Source organism: Triturus cristatus, chromosome 3_1 (assembly GCF_964204655.1).
Source record: "Triturus cristatus chromosome 3_1, aTriCri1.1, whole genome shotgun sequence".
In the NCBI taxonomy this organism is placed as follows: domain Eukaryota; kingdom Metazoa; phylum Chordata; class Amphibia; order Caudata; family Salamandridae; genus Triturus; species Triturus cristatus.
In genome coordinates this window covers 616,380,937-616,403,767 of record NC_140583.1, presented here as the reverse complement: position 1 = coordinate 616,403,767, position 22,831 = coordinate 616,380,937, and the positions used below count along the sequence as shown (strand labels likewise).

The 22,831-nt window shown below is 46.8% G+C and overlaps 1 protein-coding gene across 4 annotated transcripts in view; it reads left to right on the top strand.

Moving 5' to 3' along the window:
- Positions 1–22,831, top strand: part of PCSK6 (proprotein convertase subtilisin/kexin type 6) — a 1,413,069-nt gene that overhangs the window by 697,508 nt on the left and 692,730 nt on the right. The window lies entirely within an intron of this gene.

Genomic DNA, 22,831 nt, shown 5'->3' with positions numbered 1-22,831 from the left:
AACTCCTGCTCTCTGAAGCTGCCTCTTCTCAAAATTCATATCATGAAACTCGTTTATCACTCACATACAAAAATTAATCCGCAACACACCAGATCCTCTCACAGCACTGAGGGAGAAGTGGGGGCGTGACGGCCTGGAGTTGGACAACGAGGAGTGGCAGGAAGCGCTCTCCTCTCCGAGGGAGGTTGCCATCTCGCAAAACTGGTCCAATTAAAAATCCTGCATCGTGTGTATCTTTCGGGTCCTAGAATGGTCCTTATGGGCAGGAGCGAGGAGGGGATGTGTAGAATAAATTGTGGCCTAGAGGGGTCCTTTCTGCATATTATCTGGGAGTGTCCTCTAATTCACAAGTATTGGAAGGAGGTACATAAGTGTATGAGTGACATATGTGGGTTGAACTACGGCTCGAAGCAAAAAGGTGTCTGCTAAATGTATGGGAGCCCACTGATCTCAGCACGAAAGGTAAACTCTGGGCAACGCTCAGCCAGATGGTAGCTAAACGGAATATCGCTCGCCTATGGTGGGCGCAGACACCACCGATGCTCACTGCATGGAAAACCGACATGGACTAGTGTATGGTATGGGAAAAAATAGTCTATGTGTCCCGTGGTTGTTCTCGGATGTGGATAACGCTCTGGACTAGAAGGAACATTTATCGTGGCAATATCTGTGAGCCCCCGTATGTTCCCCCCACTGACGAACCACTGACTCCGTGATAAATCATACTGTTATCCTGAATATTTTTCCCACTGTACTACTGTATGTTAAGATCTCCATTTGCGTAAATGTGATGCACCTGTAATATGATCTAATGTATGCATTGACCTCTCACCTGGTATTGTTTAATAAATAGAATCTTAAAAAAAAAAATGAAACTCGTTTATATGCAAAGAACATACTAGACGGCAGTATGACTGGTTTCTTTTTTTTTTTTAATCTTTATCATTTTCAATATAGTTTGCATACCACACATATGTACAGTACGTATATTTCGCAAATATGACTGGGAAAGGAAAAATATATTTGTACACGTATACAATGTAATGAAAATTTACAACAAGCAACAGGGTCTGAACCCAACCGTGGGGTAAGGCCTGTAGGCTGACCTTGAGTGCACTGTTGATGAAGCATCAGAGGGCAGCAACGACCATCGTGGACCTAGCGGGGATGTGTTCTTGGCACACTGCTGGTCGCGTGAGTGCATAGTGATGGTACCCGTGATATTAGTATATGTACAAAGCCCATGTCCCCTGATATCAGTCGCTGTCAGTTGTGGTAGTGTGTAGGATGTATGTGCCGAGAGACTTCCAGATATCTCACTGACGGGATGTTAGGGATTGCGTCTGGGCATATATCTCACTGGTCGTGTTGCAAAAGATATGGCTCTCAAGCCATTATGCTATCGTTGGGTGGCGTGTATTTTCCCATGGCCACTTCTCGTTTTGTGAGAAGGAGTTCAATGACGACAAACCGTCTGCTCCCCTCGGGACGTCCCGCACATAGCTCAACAGTGCTAGCAAGGGGTCGGGAGTCAGTGCCATGTCTACCATCTGGGAAATATGTGCAAAAATTTCAGTCCAGTAACTGAATATCCGAGGGCACAGCCAGGCCATATGCAGGAATTCTGCGTTGGAGGGATGACATTTGGTACAGGTCGATGGGCGACTGGGGTCAATCCGGGCCTGGAGGCTAGGTGTCATGTATGTGCATTGTAAACATTTTAAATTTAGCAGTTTGTGTCTTTGGTTAGGGGAGATCAGCTTGGTCTGTGCACAACAGTAATACCATATTTCATCCGGCATGGGGTACTGCAAGTCCTCCAACCAAGCCGCCTGCAATCGACCACCCACAGTGGGCAATAGTTGTAGGGAAGTACGATATAGTTTGTAAACCAGGTGTTCACCTTTGTCATCCTCGATAAGGGCAGTGAGGGGAGTAAAGTCATCTGGGGAGATGGGATAGGTTAGAACGTGGGCCCTCAGGGCATTCTGCACATGATACATAACAAATCTGTCCAGCGGCGTGATGTCGGTGAAGCAGGTATCCTCCGACCATGAGATAGCATGGCCCTCGGGGAATAGATCACCAGTGTTATGCAACGTAAATCTACTAAGCGTGCGCTTGACAGTGGGGTCAACCATTGGGGGGGAGCCAGCGATTGCCCACGAGGGGGAACTCAGGCGAATACAGGTGCTCCACCCCCAGGAACCGCTGCAATTGGCACCATGCCCTGCAGGTGGTGGAGAGGTGCTGAATGTCCCTATGGTCCAGAGGAAAGCCAATTGGTAGAATGGTATTGAGGGGCATGGATCCCACCAGGTCTCTGTCGATCTGGCTGTATGGGATTCTGCCATCTCTAAGGTACCATTGGTACACATACTGGCACTGGGCTGCTAAGTAGTAAAGATGAAAATGGGGTACACCAAAGCCTCTCCGTGCATAAGGGTGTGTCAGCGCGTGCCAGCCAACACGTGGGATGCGACCTGCCCAGACCAATCTCTGCAGCAGCCCTTGCAAAGTGGCAAGGAAAGCATTGGAAAGAGGGATGGGTGTGTTAAGAAACAGATAAAGAAATCTAGGTAGTATAATCATTTTAATTTCTGCGACGCATCCCACATTTGACAACGGCAAACTGATCCAAATTTCTATTTGCGATGTTAAATTGTTTAAAGTGGGACCGTAGTTAAAACGCAGAACCTGTTCCTTGTTGCGGTGGACATGGATACCCAAATATTTAACCGTGCAAGGAACACCAACGCAGCGGAAAGTCCCTGTGGAACTGCTGGGCAGCCTCAGTCAGTGGAAATAAGACTTACTCCAATTAATCTGAAGCTCCAAGTATAGCCCACATTTCTGAATCTTCCACAACACTGGGCTTAGGTTCAAGGCAGGGCACCGAAGGAAATGCAGGATGTCATCTGCGTAGATCGACAGTAGCAGTGGGCCGGTGTTAAACTGCAACCTGCGCCAGATGTGCTTCTCCTGCAGGTGCCGGACTAGCAGGCCCATTGCCACTATAAAGAGAAACTGGAAGAATGGGTATCCCTGTCTTGTGACCCTCGCCAGCGTAAATGGAGCAGTCAGCGAGCCATTGGCACAGATATGGGCTTTTGGACGAAAGTAGAGAAGCTCAATCAAAGATATAACGCCGTGAGGGAGACCAAGCTTTCACAGCGTTTCCCATAGAAAAGGCCACTCAAGGGAGTCAAACGCCTTTTCCGCGTCAAGCAGGGCTACAGCTGCGGCCCCTCAGGAGAGATACTGTTTACCACAGAGAACAACGTGCACAAGTTTATTGAAGTAGAGCGGTGGGGAACAAACCTTGATTGGAGTGGGGAGATGATGGTTTCAAGAAGAAGCAACAATCTACCCGCCAGAACTTTCACTAGCATTTTCGTATCAAAGTTCAGTAAGGACCATGGTCTGTAAGACTGGCAATATTGTGAGTCTTTGATATGTTTCAAAAGCAGGACCACAATCGCCTCATGTAGCGTGAAGGGTAGCTCTCCCTTTTCTAGTGACTCTGCATAAAGTTCCAGCAGCCGTGGGGCAAGCAAATGTTTGTAAGTCTTATAGAATGCACTCATAAGCCCGTCAGAGCCAGGGGCATTGGACCCATCCATGGAGTCAATTGCAAATACGATCTCCTCTGCCGAGATCGACTCATTGAGGAACCACTGCTGTGGGGAGGACAGCCTGACCATTGTGACCTCAGACAGATAGCCTGCCAGACCGCTATCCTCCTCCTAAATCTAGAGGCATATAGTGCATACTTTCCCACGAATTGCACCTTGTGATCCGCAACTTTTCAAAATTCCTCCTTCGTCTCAGCAACCTCCAAAGGGTAGCCTTCACGTGCTCCAAAGAGCACCCTATGTCACGTAATATACCGCCATGTTTAGCGATCGCCATTCCGTGGATGTATGTCTTGAAGGCCTCCCAAAGTGTGGCCTGTGTAGCCACTGTCCCTCGTTCAAATCAGAGTACTCCGTAATGGTGGTATGAAGTTCCTCATGAAAAGCCAAATCCATGAGGCACTGACTGGGAAAGCGCCACATTCTTAACGCGCCACTGGGGAGCGGGATGTTCAGGACCACGCGAACCAGAGCATGGTCAATAATGCGACCAGGTGCCGTGGAGGGCGGAATAAAATGTGTAGCCGGGGATCGGAATATGTCGGTGGCACCAGGCATTTCTTACGGAACTCGAGGATCATTCTTCCCACAAGATGCACAAGACCCCTCGGGGCCAACACATTCTTCTAGGGTATCTTTAAAAAAGATATAATTTGGATAGAGTGCCAGAAGTTTATCATTTGGTGGGAAATGGATAATAGAGAAAAAAAGAAAGAACATAATTTAGTATAAGTAGAGAGGTAAGGAGACATGAATGGGAAAGAGCGAGATTTTAAAAGAGAGTGAAAATGAAAAACATACACAAAATAACAAAGAATAATGTCTAAAGAAAAAATATATATATTTGAGTAAATAATATAAAAGAATAATAAATAATAGGGGAGAGTGGTATATCCCAAAAGATAAGGAATCGTACAGAGTCCCAATGATGGAGGATCTCACCTTAAATTGAAATGTAGAATGGTTATTGTGGCAACCTCTATTAGCCATTAGTGTACTCTGGGTAATGCAGTCCCAAACAATGGAGAGAATATTTAATTCAAGACGTCTTATATTATTTACTCAAATATATATATTTTTCTTTAGGTATTATTCTTTGTTATTTTGCGGTCACAGCAGTCAAGAGCTCCAGCACCAAAGAGTTTCACCCAGGCCCTAACATCCACTTTAGGCTAGGCCTAAAACAGAGCGGCAAGGGCCCCACCAGGTATGCCAGGACCTGACACATGCCAATGTTGCAAGGGGGACAATCCACTTAACCACAGAGGGGACAACTGCATTGCACCGGTATGGAGGTGGGGCAGCGCCAGGGCCAGCCACGTGCAAATATTGCAAGCGGGCCAATCCACTTCGCCCTGGGGGGGCAACCGCACTGCGGGGGGCAGGGTAGTGTTCCCAATGCCACAGGTCCAGGCCTTGGCCCCACTGCAGCCCGCGGCCCAGGCCTGGTAGCACCGATGCTCAATGCCCCACTGCAGGCCCCACCACTCTTCCTCGGTTACTTTATGGTCCTCTGTCGGCCGCGGCCCTGCCGACCGCGGGAGCAGGACAGCAACAGCAGCAGGCAGCCTCCGGACCAAGCAGTACAGGCCGGCTCCGTCCACCTCTGCAGCCTTACAGCATCTACGTCGGGTGTCTCTCCGGGTCCGCGGCAGACCGCTTCCTCCTGTGCAGCCCACACCAACACGTGACCCTTCACCTCGCAGTGGCCAACAGCGTGGTCTGGGGCACTGCGCGAAGCTGGCAGCGGGACCTAGCGGGGCTCGGTAGCCCCAGCCTCAGGCTCGCCGCAGCCTCTGTCGCCGCGGGGCCTCTGAGGCGAAGCTAGGCCCACCACCCAACACTAAGCCAGGGTCAGCACCCCTCCAGGTCTCCATGGGTGCTCACCAGCTGGCTGGTGCCAATGTTTTGTGAGTAGTATCCCGATATATCGGGAACCGGCATGTGGAGCTTCAGTGCCGTGCATCTATCTTGGTCATTGGCCTGGCCATGCCCCCCTTGACTGGTTTCTTAGTCTTAATTCATTGTTATAGCCCCCTTTCGTTCTACTAACCTGGCAGCATTGAAGCAGCTTTGATTGACTTTCTATTAAGAGCCTTACTGTACCACTCCTGGATGCCCCAAGGCAGTTTACCCAACTGAAATACACTTACCTATTTACAGTTCTAGAGCAGCGAGAATTTTCTTAAAGTCTTCCGGTATGCACTTGGGTTAGGTCGTGGTAACTGGGGCAGACAAAGAGGGGACCAGTCCGTTGGAAGCATGGCACTCCTGAGGGAAGACCTGCTGATCTCACTGAGAGAGCTTAAGAAGGAGCTGCTTGATGACATATTTGATTGGATCTAAAGATGGCTAGGGATTGCCTTTTGGCTCTTATCCCCTGGAATCTACCCCTTCCTCAGACCTTTTTACTCACCTGGGGTTACTTAGATTGCGGTCCTTCAACTCTCTAACTCTCGCAATTGAGTTTCGAAATCTTCTGATGAACCGTTAGTAGTGTGCTGACCGCGGAGCCCAAGCAACATGGCCGATGCCCGGTGGAGCTACCAGATAACTATAGAAGAGTTTGGCTATGGTTTACCCCCTCGGCCGTCACCTACCCAGCTGGACATTGGGCACAGTTTTCCTTGTCTCTCCGTTGCGTCTTCTTCCTCCCAAGCCCTCCTGACGAATCTCTGAAGATCTGCCGACGGCGGAGCCAATTTCAGCGTGGCCGATGCCTGGTGGAGTTACTGCATGACCCGATTCTGCTTTCCTTTTCCCCTTTCTACTTTTCCCGCTCTACCCTCTTTGCCCCATAGGACATGTGTCTTTGATATGCTATGCATGTTACTGTGTCACACTGTTTATTATGTTGTCCTTGTTATGCTATGCTTTTTGTTACTAAGCTCCTGTAACTGATGTAATTTTGTAATTTGTAACTCGCTGATCCTCATGTAAAGCACTCTGATACCTCCGGGTCTAGCCAGCGCTATATAAAACTCTGCAAATAAATAAATATTATCTAGCCACTAGAAATAACACTCTAACAGTGTGTATTTTGTAAATAAAATAATGCAGTGCTGAATGACGGGTGCAAAGACAACATTAAAAATATATGCAAGATTAGTGCCCAAGTATTAAGGTAAAGAAAGAAGTCAGTGATTTTCAAAGAAATATTTAATACCAATATCCATTGTAATCTGACAAATATGGTTAAACGATGAAAAATCAAAGTTTCGGCCGCTAAGATATATCTAGAGTGCCTCCATCAGGACAGATATATTTTTCATACGAGCGTGACCCCCACGCTCCTTGGATATTTCAACTGATTGGGATCTACTGGAATTCCATAAGTTTTTAATAGCAATGAGCAAAAATAACTTGAACTTGTGTTAAGCAAGAGCTCAACTGCAGCAATAGGATTTAGAATGGCAAATTAATTATTTTGTGTTGGCGAGAGAGGCCATCATTCAGTAGAGAAACCCAGCAATAAGGCTTGCAAGTTTAGACCATCGTCTTGTGCTATCAACCGGTAAATGGCAGCACACAGTAGCATCACAGGGAGTTCATCTGCAAACCTGACACCACCCTTTGCAGGGTGTGCTACAGACATGACGCCGTACTTGTGGAGTTTCAGAGAGGCCAAAATAAACTGCATTGTGGTAGCTGTGATTTGATAGAATGGTCACCCCCTAATATGTAAGCACGCCTCTCCCTGAAAATGAATAGTAGCGTAGTTTTCACTGATGCTGGCAGCCGTAGGGCTAAACCTTATGAACCTCTGCTTCAAAAGTGAGATTTTGGTAAAGAATGATGTTCAGGCTTTTGGTCATAAGGACAGAGACTGGTAAACTCCAAGGATGTCAGGCAAGAGCCCACTAGCCCACGGATTCAAGTCTGATCTGACATTCACATCCCTCATATCGCAGATCAATGCCCAATAGTTAGAAGCCATCCAACACTTGATAGCAATAAGGCACTCTTTCGGCCATCCCATGCAATTTGAAGAGTGGAAAATTTCGGCAGCAACTGGGTGTCACCTGCAACTTTAACAACCATAGAGTTCTCAGAAAGGCTGAACATGTATGTTTAGCAAACTATGAGAGCACTGAGCCCTACACACACCGCTGGGGATATAATGTTCAGCAGAATGAAGGGAACATGGGAGCCACAACCAGGGTTTGACCCGTAAGGAAAGACGTCAGCCATCCAGCGCTGAACCTGTTAACGTGGTTTGAACTACACAACGGAACAGAATATCATTATCGACCATATTGAACACTCAAATAATTCCAGAAACAGCAGATTTGCCTGATCACTCTGGTTTATAGGGCACCTGAGCGCATCCACGGTGGCCAGTGAAGCGTCTTCCCCAGTCCTGGAGAATGCAGATGAACTACACCACACGGGAGGTGTAGTTAAAAACTTTAACCATCTGGTTGTTGCTGCCATTATCTTTCTGCTTTGTTTCAATAATCACTCTGTATTTGTGGCGTAGCGCAGCCCTCTTCGTTTACTGCTTCACTGGCGATTTGGCAGGCTTTTTGAATGTGTTCCGCTGCAAGGACTTCACTTTCTTCTTTGGCCGTGTATGAGCTAGAGCAAGGTTTTTTTCTCCACCTGTGTCGATGGCAGATTGCTTTACATAAATCTTGGGCACACAGGGCATGTACAAGGATTTTGCTGTACAATTACAAATTTTCAGGGAGAGCAGCCTTGTTTTCTTTGGGGCACATATCCCCTACTCGTCGCCAGATGTACCATCTTCCCCAGCCCTGGAGCATGCATATGAAGTACACCACACAGGAGCTGTAGTCAAACACTTTTCTTATTCCTCAGCATACACTCATGCACTGCACATTACATCATACTCTTTATTGGCTGCAATCTGACAACTCCCCGCCTATTACGCAGTTCCTGACTAGAGTCCTCCCCAGAACCATGAGGGTCCTAGTGCATATAGTCTCGGAATGCTTCAGCCAGCAGAACCTTTTCAGTGCTGTGTATAGCTTAAAGCGTGTCAAAGTTAGAAGATGGTGTAGATGTGGTGCAGGGTAAATTGGAGAGGTAATTCAACTCTTTCACCAATGTGATAGTAGCCAGTCTAGATGCTTAACATCTTGGTAGGTGTAAATATTAAAATTCAACTCAGACTCTTCAGGGCCTTCACCATGCAACTCTTCTAACCTGTTTCGTCCTGATACACTCCCCAAGGAGAGTGCCCTGGGTTGTCCCAGCTGCATGTTAATCTACAGCCGCCCGCCAACACTCAGGCACATCTGGTGGGAAGTGCTATCATTAAGACAGAGAGCTGGGTCAACTCATCTGGATGGGACAGGGTGTGGGGTTGCATAGTACTCTGTCAGCTTTGCACTTCAGCCCACCAGTGATCTTGCCTGCTTGGCAGTAGTCTCAGTAGTGTTCTACTGCCAGCGGCGTGGCCACTCTGCTGCCTACCTCAGCCTGACGGTGAACCCTGTCCCATGCCCCCATGTCCTTTAAGTGGAAGTGGAGGTTCTCTGGGTGTCAAAGGAAGGACAGAGGCAGGGGCCACTGCAACCACAGATAAAACGTAAGTTTTTTAGCCTCAGAAGTCATTTATATTAACTCCGAGCTTCATTAATTAATATTCTTTTTCATATTTGTAATGTTTTTCCCATATTTTGAATTAGAACATACACCTCAGTATCATTTTTGATATTCACAAGAAACAGTGTAGACAAGCATTACAATATTTACATGATGCACAGACAATTAATCTAGTGTTTAGAAACGAGATTAATACGTGGAAACATCAATAAACCACTACACATTTGATACAGTGTTAGACATAATATATAAACAAATCAAAAGAGACTCCTCTGTCCTACAGTCTTTTGTATAGTGCCGGGACCTATTGTATTTAGATCCTCGATACTGTGTGCTTTCAAGGTCCTGAAGGGGTCAGAGTACTAATCTAGAACTCTGTCTGCGTTTATTCAATCAAGCCCAGACTCTACGTTGTTCTGTATATTAATTCCTTTTTGGTTACTCTTGGCCTCAAGGTGAAAATGCCAACACGTTTCAACCTTCATAATCGGACCAAACGATGGTTTGATTGAAGGTCTTCATCAGGGCAGAAAAGAGTTAATGTAGGACACTGCACGTTTCCTTTTGCAGAAATAATGAGGTTTTTAAAAAATATATCTTCAATTTATTGAAGGTGCTCATTACATACCGGATATTGGTGTCTTTCTGAACAAATAGTGACGTAGGTCAAGTGATGATGTCAAACACCCTCTTCAAATGGGTATAATTCTTACGCTTCTAGTCACCTCAATGGTCATGGTATCTGACATTAGCGTGGGGAGGGATAAGGAAAACATACTTTTAGTTTGGATCAAGGAAAAGTTTAACTCGCAGTTAGCGCACGGAGCTTGACATGCAGTGCTGTCTAGGGCTGTGATTCTAAAAAAACTGTATTTTACATGGGTAAGACAGCAGGCCGATTGCCCTGAGTTGTGCAGATAACGGTTGGCATTTAAAAATATCTAGCGCCAGAAGTGACTTGAAATCACGGCTCATGCAACGGTACTAAGCGACAGCCGGAGGAGCATTGGGACCTTCATGTAACGAGCCCAAGTCGTTACAAAACCTTACTTTGACACGTAAAGTTGGGTACATAATTCTAAAATTAGAACTTATGGTGAAATCATCGTGATGGGCAAAGTATCGGGTCTGTGCTCAGTTCCCCAGTGGCTTCAAGTTGCGCACGCAGGTCGTACAAAAAGTCATATCGTGCAGCGTCTTTACCTTCATGCTAGTGGAGGTCTCTTTCTTTACGCAGTCCAGTGTGTAATCTAGGGCTCCAAGCTTCTCCATAGTCGACTCATTCAGCTATTGTCTGATGGCGGTAGTGTTTTTAAACAGGATCACTTCCTCTTCCTACCCACATGTGACTCGAGGCTTCTGACGTGTATCCTGTAGTCTGTGCGTGGCCTGACCTTGCCTGTCTTCCTGTCGTGTGAATACGCTCCCAGGTTGTCATGGATACGTGTATCTTACAGCTTGGAATAAGACGATTCAACGTCTGACAGCGCTGCTCTCATACGTGTGCTGTAAAAGTGACTATGACTCTTAGAGCCTTCTGCTCATGCATTGTCCCACAGTGTCATCTGTTTATTGTCAATTCCAGATGATGAACAGCCCACTATTTCTTCCTACCCACGTGTGACTCGAGGCTTCTGACGTGTATCCTGTAGTCTGTGCGTGGCCTGACCTTGCCTGTCTTCCTGTCGTCTGAAAACGCTCCCAGGTCGTCATGGATACGTTTATCTTACAGCTTGGAATAAGACGACTCAACGTTTGACAGTGCTGCTCTTGTACGTGTGCTGTAAAAGTGACTGTAACTCTTAGAGCCGTCTGCTCATGCATTGTCCCACAGTGTCATCTGTTTATTGTCAATTCCAGATGACGAACAGCCCACTACTGTGCACAATACATGATCTCATTTATTTCATTTAGGCCGTTTTCTATGGTCCCCAAGTACATAATGGTTTTTTGCTTCAAATCTAGACAGCAAGCTATCAATATTGCTGCCTGTTACATGTTTTAAAACTGTCCATTTAATATCGTTGGGACCATGACCTTTATCGATACAGTGTTGGACCATGGGTGTATCTCTGAACTGGGCACCACAAGCATCCTGTTGTATGAGATGACCCAGGCTCCTAGAGTTTCCACTCGACGGAAGAGACTGGCAGAGCAAAGGTGTCTGAAAGGTTGGTGGAAGTTAATGTGGCTGTTCAGTTTTGTGGAGATCTTTGTAGGTGAGGAGTTTAAAATGTTCACGCTTGTGTATCGGGAGCCGGTGGAGTTTCCTACGGTGTGGTGTGATATGGGCACAGCGTGGGAGGTTGAGGACTTGAGCTGCAATCTGCTGCGCCTTTGTTCAGTAGAGTGGAGTGTCATTGAGTGGAGTGGGATAGAGTGGCATAGAGTTGCATTCTGTGGAGTTGAGTGGCATAGAGTTGAGTGGCATAGAATTGAGTGGCGTAGAGTTGAGTGGCGTAGAGTTGAGTGTCATAGAGTTGAGTGGCATAGAGTGGCGTGGTGTGGAGTGGAGTTGCGTATAGTGAAGTGGTGTCGAGTGGCGTCGCGTATAGTGGAGTGGTGTAGAGTGCCGTAGTGTGGTATTGTGTGGAGTTGAGTGGTGCAGAGTAGAGTGGATTGGTATGGAGTAGAGTAGGATGGAGTAAAGTGGCATAGAGTGAAGTGGCGTAGAATGGCATTGTGTGGAGTAGAGTGACATTGTGTGGAGTAGAGTGACGTGGAGTGGCATAGATTGAAGTGGCGCAGAGTGGAGTGAAGTAGTGTACAGTAGTACTGTTGTGAGCATAAGTAACTAAAGCGTCAATAGAGACAGCTGACAGAGTGACAGCAATATAAATAATCCGTATACCTGTGTTAAAAGTAGAAAGCTCATTGCACGTCCAGGAATAATATCAAAACACTTATTATTAATAAAAACTGTCCGTTGCAAAAAGACAAGGATGAGGAAGAACACATGTACTTGGTCCATTCTCCAGGGAGAAGCTAACACAAGAAAAGAAGGGAAGACTACTGGAGCTAAACAATCAAAAGATTGCAAAAGTGGTAAAGAGTTGAGTGATGTTGAGTAAAGTGGCATGGAGTATAGATTGTGTGGAGTGCCGTAGAGTGGAGCGGCGTATAGTAGAGTGGAGTGGTGTAGAGTGGAATGGCGTAAAGTAGAGTGGTGTAGAGTGGCGTGGAGTGGTATAGAGTGTCAAAAAGTGGAGTAGCATGAAGAGAGTGGCGTAGAGTAGTACAGTTATGGGTGTAAGTAGCTAAAGTGTCAATAGAGACAGCAGATGGGGCAAAAGAAATATGAATAAGAAGCTGTATGCCTGTGTTCATAGTAGGAAAGCACATTGCATGTCCAGGAATAATACCAACACACTTATAAAAGTAATAGTGTTTTGCAAAGAGACAAGGAAGAGCACATACTTGGTCCATGCCTCAGGGAGGAGCTCTCACAAGACAGGAAGGTAAGCCTATGGGAGCGAAGAAATCGAAAGATTGCAAATGAGAGTGACAATGAAACAAACAAATGGTATGCTGTGGGCAGGTTGTAAGCCCACCGAGTTGTAAACAATAAGCTTTGCAGCACAGTGCATGCGCTGTGCAGGCAAGACCTAGTTTTGTAAATGATTCTCCATTCCTAAGTTTTTTTACCTTGAGTTTTTTTTCAAACATGCACATATTGTTTAGGTATTGTCCCTTTCTTGCAATTATTTGATATATCTGCTGAGTGTCCTCCACAAGAGACAGTAAATAGTTTATCTCCTGCCCCTGTATGGTTCCTGGCTTGCCTTCCACACTCCATTCTCTAGTTGCACTGAGTCTTGTTCCTTGGCTACCAATTTTATATCATTTGAGCAATGCCACTCATTCGCATTCTGACTGAGTGTCTAGTACTGGGCCAAAGTCAGCACCCCTTGCGGTTACAATAATGGATTCTGCACAACGATGTGTAAAGGCACTTCACTTCATACAACTCTTCCAGTAAACAAAGACGTTTTAGGGCAAGGACAAAGTGGCCAATTGCCTAGGGACGCCACCTTCAAAGGGGCCCCCTGGTAATGTGAACTTTCTCTCTATTAAACCTCTGTCTATTTTATTTCTCTCTATAAACCTCTCTACCTGCGTCTAGCTCTGACCCTTTTTTTTTTTTTTTTTTTTACAGAGTTTTCTATAGCGTGAACTTGACCCGAATCGGGTATCAGAGCGCTTTACATAGCACGAGTTACGTTACATGAGGACACACATTCATTTTTGTTAGGCATGGGGAGGTTAAGTGATTTGCCCAGAACGACAGGATGTTCAGCGTCATTGCAGAGACTCGAACCCAGTTCCCCAGATTCGAGTTCGCCTGCTCTAGCCGTTAGGCCAACTCCTCTCTTCCCAGTATAATCTCAAGGAATTTTGGGGTCCCGGACAATACATATTTCGGCTGTGTTTTTGTGACCCTGTTAAAGCTAAACATATAAATTAATATTGTTTGGCATCATGCTGGGTTAAATTAGCAGAACATGGGTAATAAAAATCAAATTTCTTCCTTACAGGGACCCCTAAAATATGTCTTGCCCAGCCCCCAAAATCTTTAACATTACACTGCAATGCACCTCAGTCCTGTTTTGCAGCTATATACATATCAATAAGCAGGGAATAAAAACACACTTCTCTCTCCTCTTTTGTCACCTCTTTAAAGGCACTTCAGTCTCTCACACTTAGGGCCTCATATGCAATACCGTTTGTAGTCCTTTACTGGATCTTATCCAGCTCTTCCAGTGCATCTCGCCCTCACCAAAGCCTATTGAGCGGGTTTGTATACTAAGACTCCATGCAACATTTTGCAGAGCAACTATGCAGGGCAGTTATTGTGTATGATTCTGCACACCAGCAGCATCCACCTCCATGGGGGAGGGGGGCCTCACTGGAAAAAATTCAAACTCATGAGACATTATTAAGGGCCTTATTATGACATTGATGATCCTCCCATAAAGCGCCACAAAAGTGCTCCGCGGGAGAACCGCGAAAGCCCTGCTTGCCACACCCTCCGAATTATGATTGTAATCCTTGGCTCATGCTGCGGTGGTGTCCCGGCAGTGCCTTTCAAAGGTTCATAGGAGAGCCTTACAAAGGCACCTACATGGGACTGCCGCAGTACGTTCCTGCATGGCATGGAATGCACCATTTCTTTCAGTCCATGCGTGCAGGAACTTGAGGCTGCCAACATACAGGGGGCACAACATGTGCCACCCTGCATGCATTCCCAGGAACAGGGGTCTCTGAGTTGCCTCACCACCATCCTTTCCATGGCAAATGATGATAGTGAGGGCAACTCGTAATATGCTTGGCGGTGCAGCAGCGGCACCACCAGCATGTTGCAGCCTCAGACCGCTGCAACATTGCCCCGGGATCATCAATCTCCGGCGGCCTCAGCGGTCCAAAGGCAGTTCGACCACTAACCTCTTAATGCGTCACATGGTGCCGAGCAGTGGCCGTACCGCCACCGCAACTAGTGGTCCTATGGACTGCCATCGTCGTTATAAGGCCCTAAGTGTGATTTCTGCATTTTTAAGGTTACATAAACTCTGCGCATAACCAACTGACCTTTTTGACTATTGAAAATCGTAAACATTTTCGACTTGTTGACGGGTCTCACTACAAATATAACTTTTATACATTAACGCATCAGAATGGTTTTGCTTATAAAGACAATCACTGATACCCCCGTTCTATCAATGGTCGAAGTGTACCAAAAAAAGTATGGAAACTGTGATCCTGCGAACAGTGAGGGCACGTGGGGAGGCGGGGACAGATGCAGAACTTAAGAGAACAATATTGTTAGACTTCAACCTAGAGGTACTAGAATATAATGCACACATTAAATGAAAAGCAAATACAAGGTAAACTAATCATTAGAGCGCAGGACACCCCTTTTTCCCTTTCAACTCGATACAACTCCAGATCATAAAACTTGCAGGAACGGTTATTGTTTAACAGAGAGTATGGGAACTATTTTCATCAAATTAAAAAAGCTTGGGAACTTTGTTCCTAATAGATCCCACCCACCTATGGATTTTGGAAGGCATCAAGGGCCAGGGTTTGCAGGAGAGAAATGGCACAAGGGTATGCTGGATGGATGAAAGAACAAGAGAGATAGGGTCAGTGGCATAACAAAATTTGTGGGGGGCCACTGCAAAGTACATGGAGGGTGCCCCCTCCCACTGACCCAGTCAGGAGCTATCAGGCCAGGGGTTCCCATCCGTGCACAGTGACAATGCCCATGGAGTTCGCCCACCCACCGCAGCGCAGGGCTAATGTTACGCCACTGGATGGGGGAGACAGTGGCTGAGAGGAAGATAGGCATAGAACAGGCACAGCTCAGATGTGTGCTGATTGCGCTGCAATGAAAGTGTGCTTTTTGGTGTGCAACACGTGTGAACATTATGTGGAGGGCAGTATGTGGGGCACCGCAGGACACGGCAGTGCTCACTGAACGCAACAGCCAGGTTACAGGTAAGCATCAGCGGCGGCTCCTCTGCTAAGATGGAGGAGCGTTGCCCCACTGCTTTTAGCAGTGCAAAGAAGAACAAATAAAATTATAATAACTTGACCTTATTATCATTTTATTTGTTCCTGCTGCTTGGCAGCTCTGCAGGCGGGGCGGGGGCTGCTCTCATCTTAGAGCAGGGGGAAGAAGTGGTGGGCACTCATTAAGGTAGGCAATGACTGTTTGGACGGTCCTCATGGGCCGGCCAAACAGTCATGCGCACTTTGCAGGTTCTCCACCCAGGCAGCATTACAGCCTGGGTGGAGAACATGCCCTGGCCCCCAGTGCCTGGCTGAGCAACGAACCGCGGCGCTCAGACCAATCAGAATGCTGCATTGCAGCGTTATGATTACTATGGGGAGCTCGGGAGCATCCTGCTTGCACAGAAGCAGGAAGAGGATGGAGGAGAGGTGGCAGTTTTTTTTTTTTAGTTGATTATAGTTAAACTTTACAACCATTCAACAGTAATAATTCATCAGACTGAAGATCTATGCCATCTATTCCTGGTACAATGTGTACTGTATATAGCACATTGTCTGAGTCATATTGGATGTTCTATTCTTTCATTTAAAAATTAACCCTTCAGCCATTTTTGGGTTTTGAGAAAAACTATAAATGAAAAAGGATTTGTTATGAGATGATATGTCTAGGACAGTAGAGACGAGCAATCACTCCTAGGCCCATAGGCACCCTTGGTTTGCACTTTTTTGCAATTTCCTGTTAGGAAATCACAAATTTAGAAATGCAAAACAATTCGTACCTATGGGCCGTTAGTGTTATAGGAATGAATGGTTTAACATTTCCTAAATAGCAATTTCCTCTATTTTTGTACATGCCATTTTGCATTTCCTAAATAGTGATTTCTTAGGATTCACTATTTAGGAAATGCAAACTGGAAGTTTCGTATGTCTTGCCCTAAGAGTTGTATGAAACACAGGCAGTGTGCGTCTTGCAAACCCCTTCTAAAAGTATTGATCTTTAGATTTATCGAGGGCACTATATGGATTCAAACACACTCCTTATTACCTTTACTCAACCAATCTCACCAATTTGTACATCAATCCAGGGGCGTAACACAGGTCCCCGCAGCTCCTACGGTGCGGGGGATGGGCCCCCGGCCTGCAGGGGGCCCCCTCAGCACAGTACTCAGGCCTGAGAGCTCTGGATTAAATTCGGAGCAGGGGCCCCTCCATGTACCTAGCAGGGGGGCCCCCTCAGCTTTTGTTACGTCACAGGCCAACAGCGTATTTGTGATTTTTTATAACGTTGCCTGCCTCTTGTCCAGTTCATTTCTTTTTAGACTTGAAGGCCCATGCACTTTGGGCCATCAGCACAGGAACATGGCTCCCTCGTGCATAGCATGAGGAAGGACCACAACAGGGCTTTACTAAGTGGTGCCTTAGATTTTTCTTGAAATCTGCACAGCGAAGATATATCTGGTAGATTTCCGAGAGCCCAGCAAATCCTACTTCTTCCCTAGTCTCTCTCCATCTGTAAATCAGCCCATTTACAACTGGCAAAAAGGTTTGTACATGTGCCCTTTAGTGTCTTCAGAGGAGCGGCTTCTCGGTTGACACAAATCTCCCCCATGCCGGTGGAGATCTCTAAACACAGCAGTTGGTTATGGCCTTCACCACCCTCGCGAACGGTAGGCCACCTGCCAGACTATATATGACTCCCTAAGACTTCTGCCACTGGATTCCAAATAGCCTGGCTGATGAGGGTTATGAACCCGAAACCGGTCCCAGGATGCTTGCTTCCGGTCCAGGGAAGACATGGCTTGGCAGTTCGGGCTGAACTGTTCCCATGAGGCACAGGGTCAGACTGATTTGCATATGGCCATGTCTGAACTGGGGTGGTGGAGTGAGCTAAAGAATGATGATGGATTAAACTCAGATCAGTTGACTGGGGGTGAGTGTTTGATTTGCTCAAACGCTCCGTCCATCATTCCCTTTAGTATTGCTTTGTTCGCCCTAAGTTGGCAGGGTATGCCCAGACGTGGGTCCCTTGCTCACTTTGCCACTGGATTCAAAATAGCCTGGCTGATGAGGGTTATGAACCCGAAACCGGTCCCAGGATGCTTGTTTCCGGTCCAGGGAAGACATGGCTTGGCAGTTCGGGCTGGACTGTTCCCATGAGGCACAGGATCAGACTGATTTGCATATGGCCATGTCTGAACTGGGGTGGTGGAGTGAGCTAAAGAATGATGATGGATTAAACTCAGATCAGTTGACTGGGGGTGAGTGTTTGATTCGCTCAAATGCTCCGTCCATCATCCCCTTTAGTATCCAGATAGGCATTCCCCCACCCCCACACCTCTGAAAAAACGATCATGTGCTCCTAACATAGGCAAGGGGTTACAGTTGTTTCAGCTACTGTTGATTATTGCTGATTGACATATGCAATCATCAGTGAGAGCTGCGATATCAGCTGCATCTAAATTAACATACATGTATGTCATGCCTTGTCAAGAGCCAGTGCCAACAGAAATGTGTATATGCTTGCCTTGTGTAGCCTCTGGTGCTACAGTGCCTTTTGCTCATTGTGGTGTGCGCCTTAATGATTAGTGTCTGACATGCACTTGTGGCTGTCTAGCATCTGCCATCCCATTATCTACATAAATGTCATGTTGCCAACCAACATGCTAGTGTGCTGTGAAGGGCTATAGTTTTCAGTTGCATTCTTAATCTATTCTAGTGTGTGTGGCTAAAGACAGGTTCGGTGCCACTCTACGTTGATAATAGCTAGTGTCATAGTAGTGCATGAGTATAAGCAACTTCATAAAGGTTGAATTGCAGTGCAGATGTTCACATTGGGCTACACTTCTTCCTTATCGGAGCCAAGGTGGATAGTGCGCTGTCCACTGAGAATCAATATTTTATGAGAATATGATGACGACTACTATTAGGTGGAGTCAGCCTTGTACCTGCTAACAAAGCCCCTCTTGTATGCAGATTGTGGTTGCTGCTCCTCCAAGCCCTTTAACAAATGTACCAGCATCAGCAGGTTCTCTTGGAAGACCATGAAGTATGCTGCTTGCAACATCCATGATTTCTGTGAGTGGATCCTGAGCTGGCTGTAATTTTCTGTGAAGTCATTTCCACATAAACCAAGACTAAATGTGAGTGTTTTATAACTCACTGCGGATATGCTATTACTGGATGTGTTGTAGCTGCCAATAGTGTTTCTACAGCAATCTTTAATTTCTGATTGCAGATATACTACTTGCAGTATTTCTACCCTTGCACTGCTTATCTTTACATACATGATGGTAACAATGCCGTAGTGCTCTAATCTCACATTTCAGACATTGTTCTGACACTCAAAACAATGTTGCCAGGAGGCATCCCCCAGGACCTGAAAATACTGATGTTCCACTGACTTTGCAATAAAACTGTATTTCTTTACATTTGGCATAATAGTGCTTGCACCACACTAAAACTATGACTACACCCCAGAGATCTGAAACCCAATCAACCAGCTGTTAGAGTTTACATCAGTCAACTTGATTACTTGGTTTTGAAATTTCTCCTTAGTATGGCACTATGCTTCTCCATGACAAAGAAAGTTAAAGATGTGTCTAGTCATCCCCTGTAATGAACTGATTGGTTAAACATATCAAGAATGGTTGGCTTTTGCCATTTGGTGCTGTGGGGAAACTCATTCACTAGTGCCTTATTACTTGTGGATGTCTAGTTCAAGGCATCCGGACATGGGTTGCATGTAGCATAAGAAATCAGGGAGCCATGTTATTAGTCTGGTCCCATCTTACCTCATTGTCTTGGGATGCATTTAGCATCTAATCTGTGTGTGGTTGCCTACACAGCACTGAGGGATCCTGGGACCTAGGGTGCAGCATTACAAGCCTGCCTGATCAAGCAGCAATGGCTAGGATCAAATGGGAAAAATGTATTTGTATTATATCACTTTCTGATGCTGGATAATTGGATCAATAGAGCATAGAGTCATCTTCAACATGCTATGTGCAATTGCGTAGGCTTTACCTCCCTAGGATTCAAAATGCTACCTATGCTCTCCGAATAAGTCTGAGGGCCCGGTGGAGGACAGATTGGATGGCTTTCTACTGCACCCACATAGAACATGCAGTGGGCTCCTTTGTGAGCCTAACTACCTTGGTGCCGTGATAGTGAGGGGCTATCACTAGGCTCCAAATTACTGCTCAATATTCATTATTCTACTCTGAACCTAACCACTGTGCCTCCCCACTTGCCTCCTCCTTGCGAGGACAAGACGCAGGCTGCACTATTTCCTAGGCAGCAGCAGCGGTTATGCAGTGGAGGTGGGATGACGGAGGTTTCTCCTCCTGATAGCAGGTAAAAATATAAAGATACAAAAGGATCCCCTTACACCACAGATCAGAGTACCCTTCACGGCAAGAATACAATTCCTGGTGGAACCAGACGTCCGAACGTCACAGAGTCTGGACCGAGCTGTCCCATAATCAGGGCCGGCTGGGACCGCAGGTAACCCCTGAGTGCTTTCTGCTTCAATGGGACCAGTGGCCAGAGGGGCAGGGGCACAAGGTGAGGCTAACTGAGTGTGAAGGCCAGGAGTGGGTATCCAGTGGCTGGTGTTTACAGCACTCCAGCTGCACAGCCCAGTGCTTGGCTGAGGAGATGCTGCAAGAGCGGGTAAATATAGGACTGGGCAGGTGAATGCTGTGTGGATCTGCCCATGACCTACAGAGTGCCCGCTGAGACTTTGACATGTTCCTGGCCCTGGCATGTCTTGAGACCTGCAAGGAGCCTGCTGCAGGACCCGGAGCTTATCCCCACATTTTGGCCACTGGAGCCGTGCCATTCTTGCTCCACGCTTTTGACTCAGAGTGGACTGAAATTAAACAGTGAGTAGCAGTGCCACCACACAGCGCTCCCTGTGGACAGCACGAAATTCCCCACCCCTGCTAGCTGGAACTGCATGACCCAAAGAACTGTGCCTCCCTGTTGGCAGACTGGTACTTCCTGACACCAATATTGGGCTGTGCTTAACATCTGCTGCCATAGCGGGACGAAGTGCTGAGTCACATTGAGTCCACATTGGACATACACACCAGTAAATTCACCACTATCCTATGGGCAATTTAGGACACCATATTGTCCTTAGAGGCAAAACTGTACTCAATGGCTCTAGATGTGAACCTCCTGAGAGCAGACCATATGAAGTTGGCAGACAGAGTTGGCAGCACTGAATACTCATTCGCCTTTCTTTGCCCATCTGTCCAGGAACTGCAGACACAACTACAGGGCCTGCAGGAGGAGGAGGTGAAAGTGCTTAAGCTCCAAGCTGAAGATGCTGAGGGACTGTTGACGTTCAATAACATGCGCATCATTGGGGTGCCGGAGAGAGAGGAAGAAGATAGCTCTGAGCTGTTTGTGGAATACTGGCTGTCCCATGAGGTGCTTCAGGTCCAGCCCTCAAACATTTTCTTGCGTGAGAGGGCCCACAGAGTGTTGGGCCATCCACTTCGGCCAGGAGCACCAGCCAGACTAAGTGTAGCACTCCTTTTTAACTACCGGGACAGAGACTTTTTTTTTTTTTTATTTATTTTTTTTATTAAAGTTTTTATTGAAATTAGACAAATCAAATAATACAGAGTTTGCGGCTGTGCGATCCACAAATAACAAATCAGTAGTAGCATTGTGACATTTCCGGTCCTTAGGTAAACAATACCACATCATGAGTGCAACCGACAACAAGACCCCATCTACCAATCCATCATCAACACTTGCCCGAACCTGAACCAGGGGGATCCCTGACCCGTGAGCTGTCTCCAGGGTACTAAAGACGTCCCCCTCCCCTGCCCTCATTTCTAACATGGGAACACGCCACGCGGTGTACAGTACCTGATCCCAGGAGCTTAATATCCCTGCGTCTACACCCCAGCAGGACCCCTACATCTGCGTAATAGTGGGCTGGTACGACCTACCCCACTCCAGTGGGAGCTATTCCGGGATTCGGGGATGGCGGGGTCGAGCCAGGCAAGCCTGCAATGTATGTTTTATAAGGGCCCCAGATGTCCCTAGGACGCGCTATAGTTGGGAGGAGACTAGAGTAGATCTCGCTATTCGTGCTGCAGAAAGCCATGGCTATAAGCCATGTCTTGGACGTGGGAGCTGTCTTCCTCCCCCAGTGCTTTGCTATCTCCCGTTTGGCCAGAAGAAGCCCCAGAGAGGCCAGTTTACGGACATTCTTTGGGAAATTGACCGTATAACCCAACAGTGCGACCTCAGGAGTGGGAATGAGTGTAAGCCCTAGCATCTCTTCTAGGATCTTGTGAACCTGAGACCGGGACAGAGACTTAATACTGCAGGTGGCCTGCTCCAAAGGGCCATGGCCCCTGAATGGACTAATGATAAACTTTTACCCAGACTACACCAATGAAAACTAGTGCCAACGCTCTAGCTGCATGTAGATAAAGAAGCATTTATGCACACTGGGTCTACTGTGTGCCCTGATGTAAACTGCACATCATGGAGAATGGCATGTTCGTTCTTTTCCACACACGGAGATGCCTGGGAATGGCTACAGATGAAAGGGATCAGCATGCCCCTAATGTTGAGGCCTGAGGCCGAAACTTGAAAGACAAGAGATCCTAATTAGCACGCTCTCAAAGACCCCGGGGTGTGCCATTATGGAGGAGATGACTGAAGTGGGAGCAAAGGTATTTGCCAAGGTCTTTGACAACTATTAGCTCAGGTCAATCACTATCACCGAACGGAGCCAATTACATAGGAGACACAGAGGCAGAACTCTCAGGACAGGACAGCCCTGCGGTCTGCCAAAGGTTCGCATCTCTATCCAAAGGTGGTAGATGGCCTTCTTTAACACCTGCCTTGGGGAATGCAGTAAAGCTTGCATTTACTTGCACAACATGGAGCCAGGAGGTAGAGGGAGGATGGGCTGTATGTTGGTACACTGGTCATGGTGGCAGACAATGGGGGCTTGGGATATGGCCGCAGCGGAACACTGGCCCTGCTGTGCACCTAAGATCCATCTCACTAATGGATGGCTGAAGGGACTCAATGTTTGTTAAGCAGTTCTATCAATGGTTACGATGGTAGGAGCCAGTTGAGGC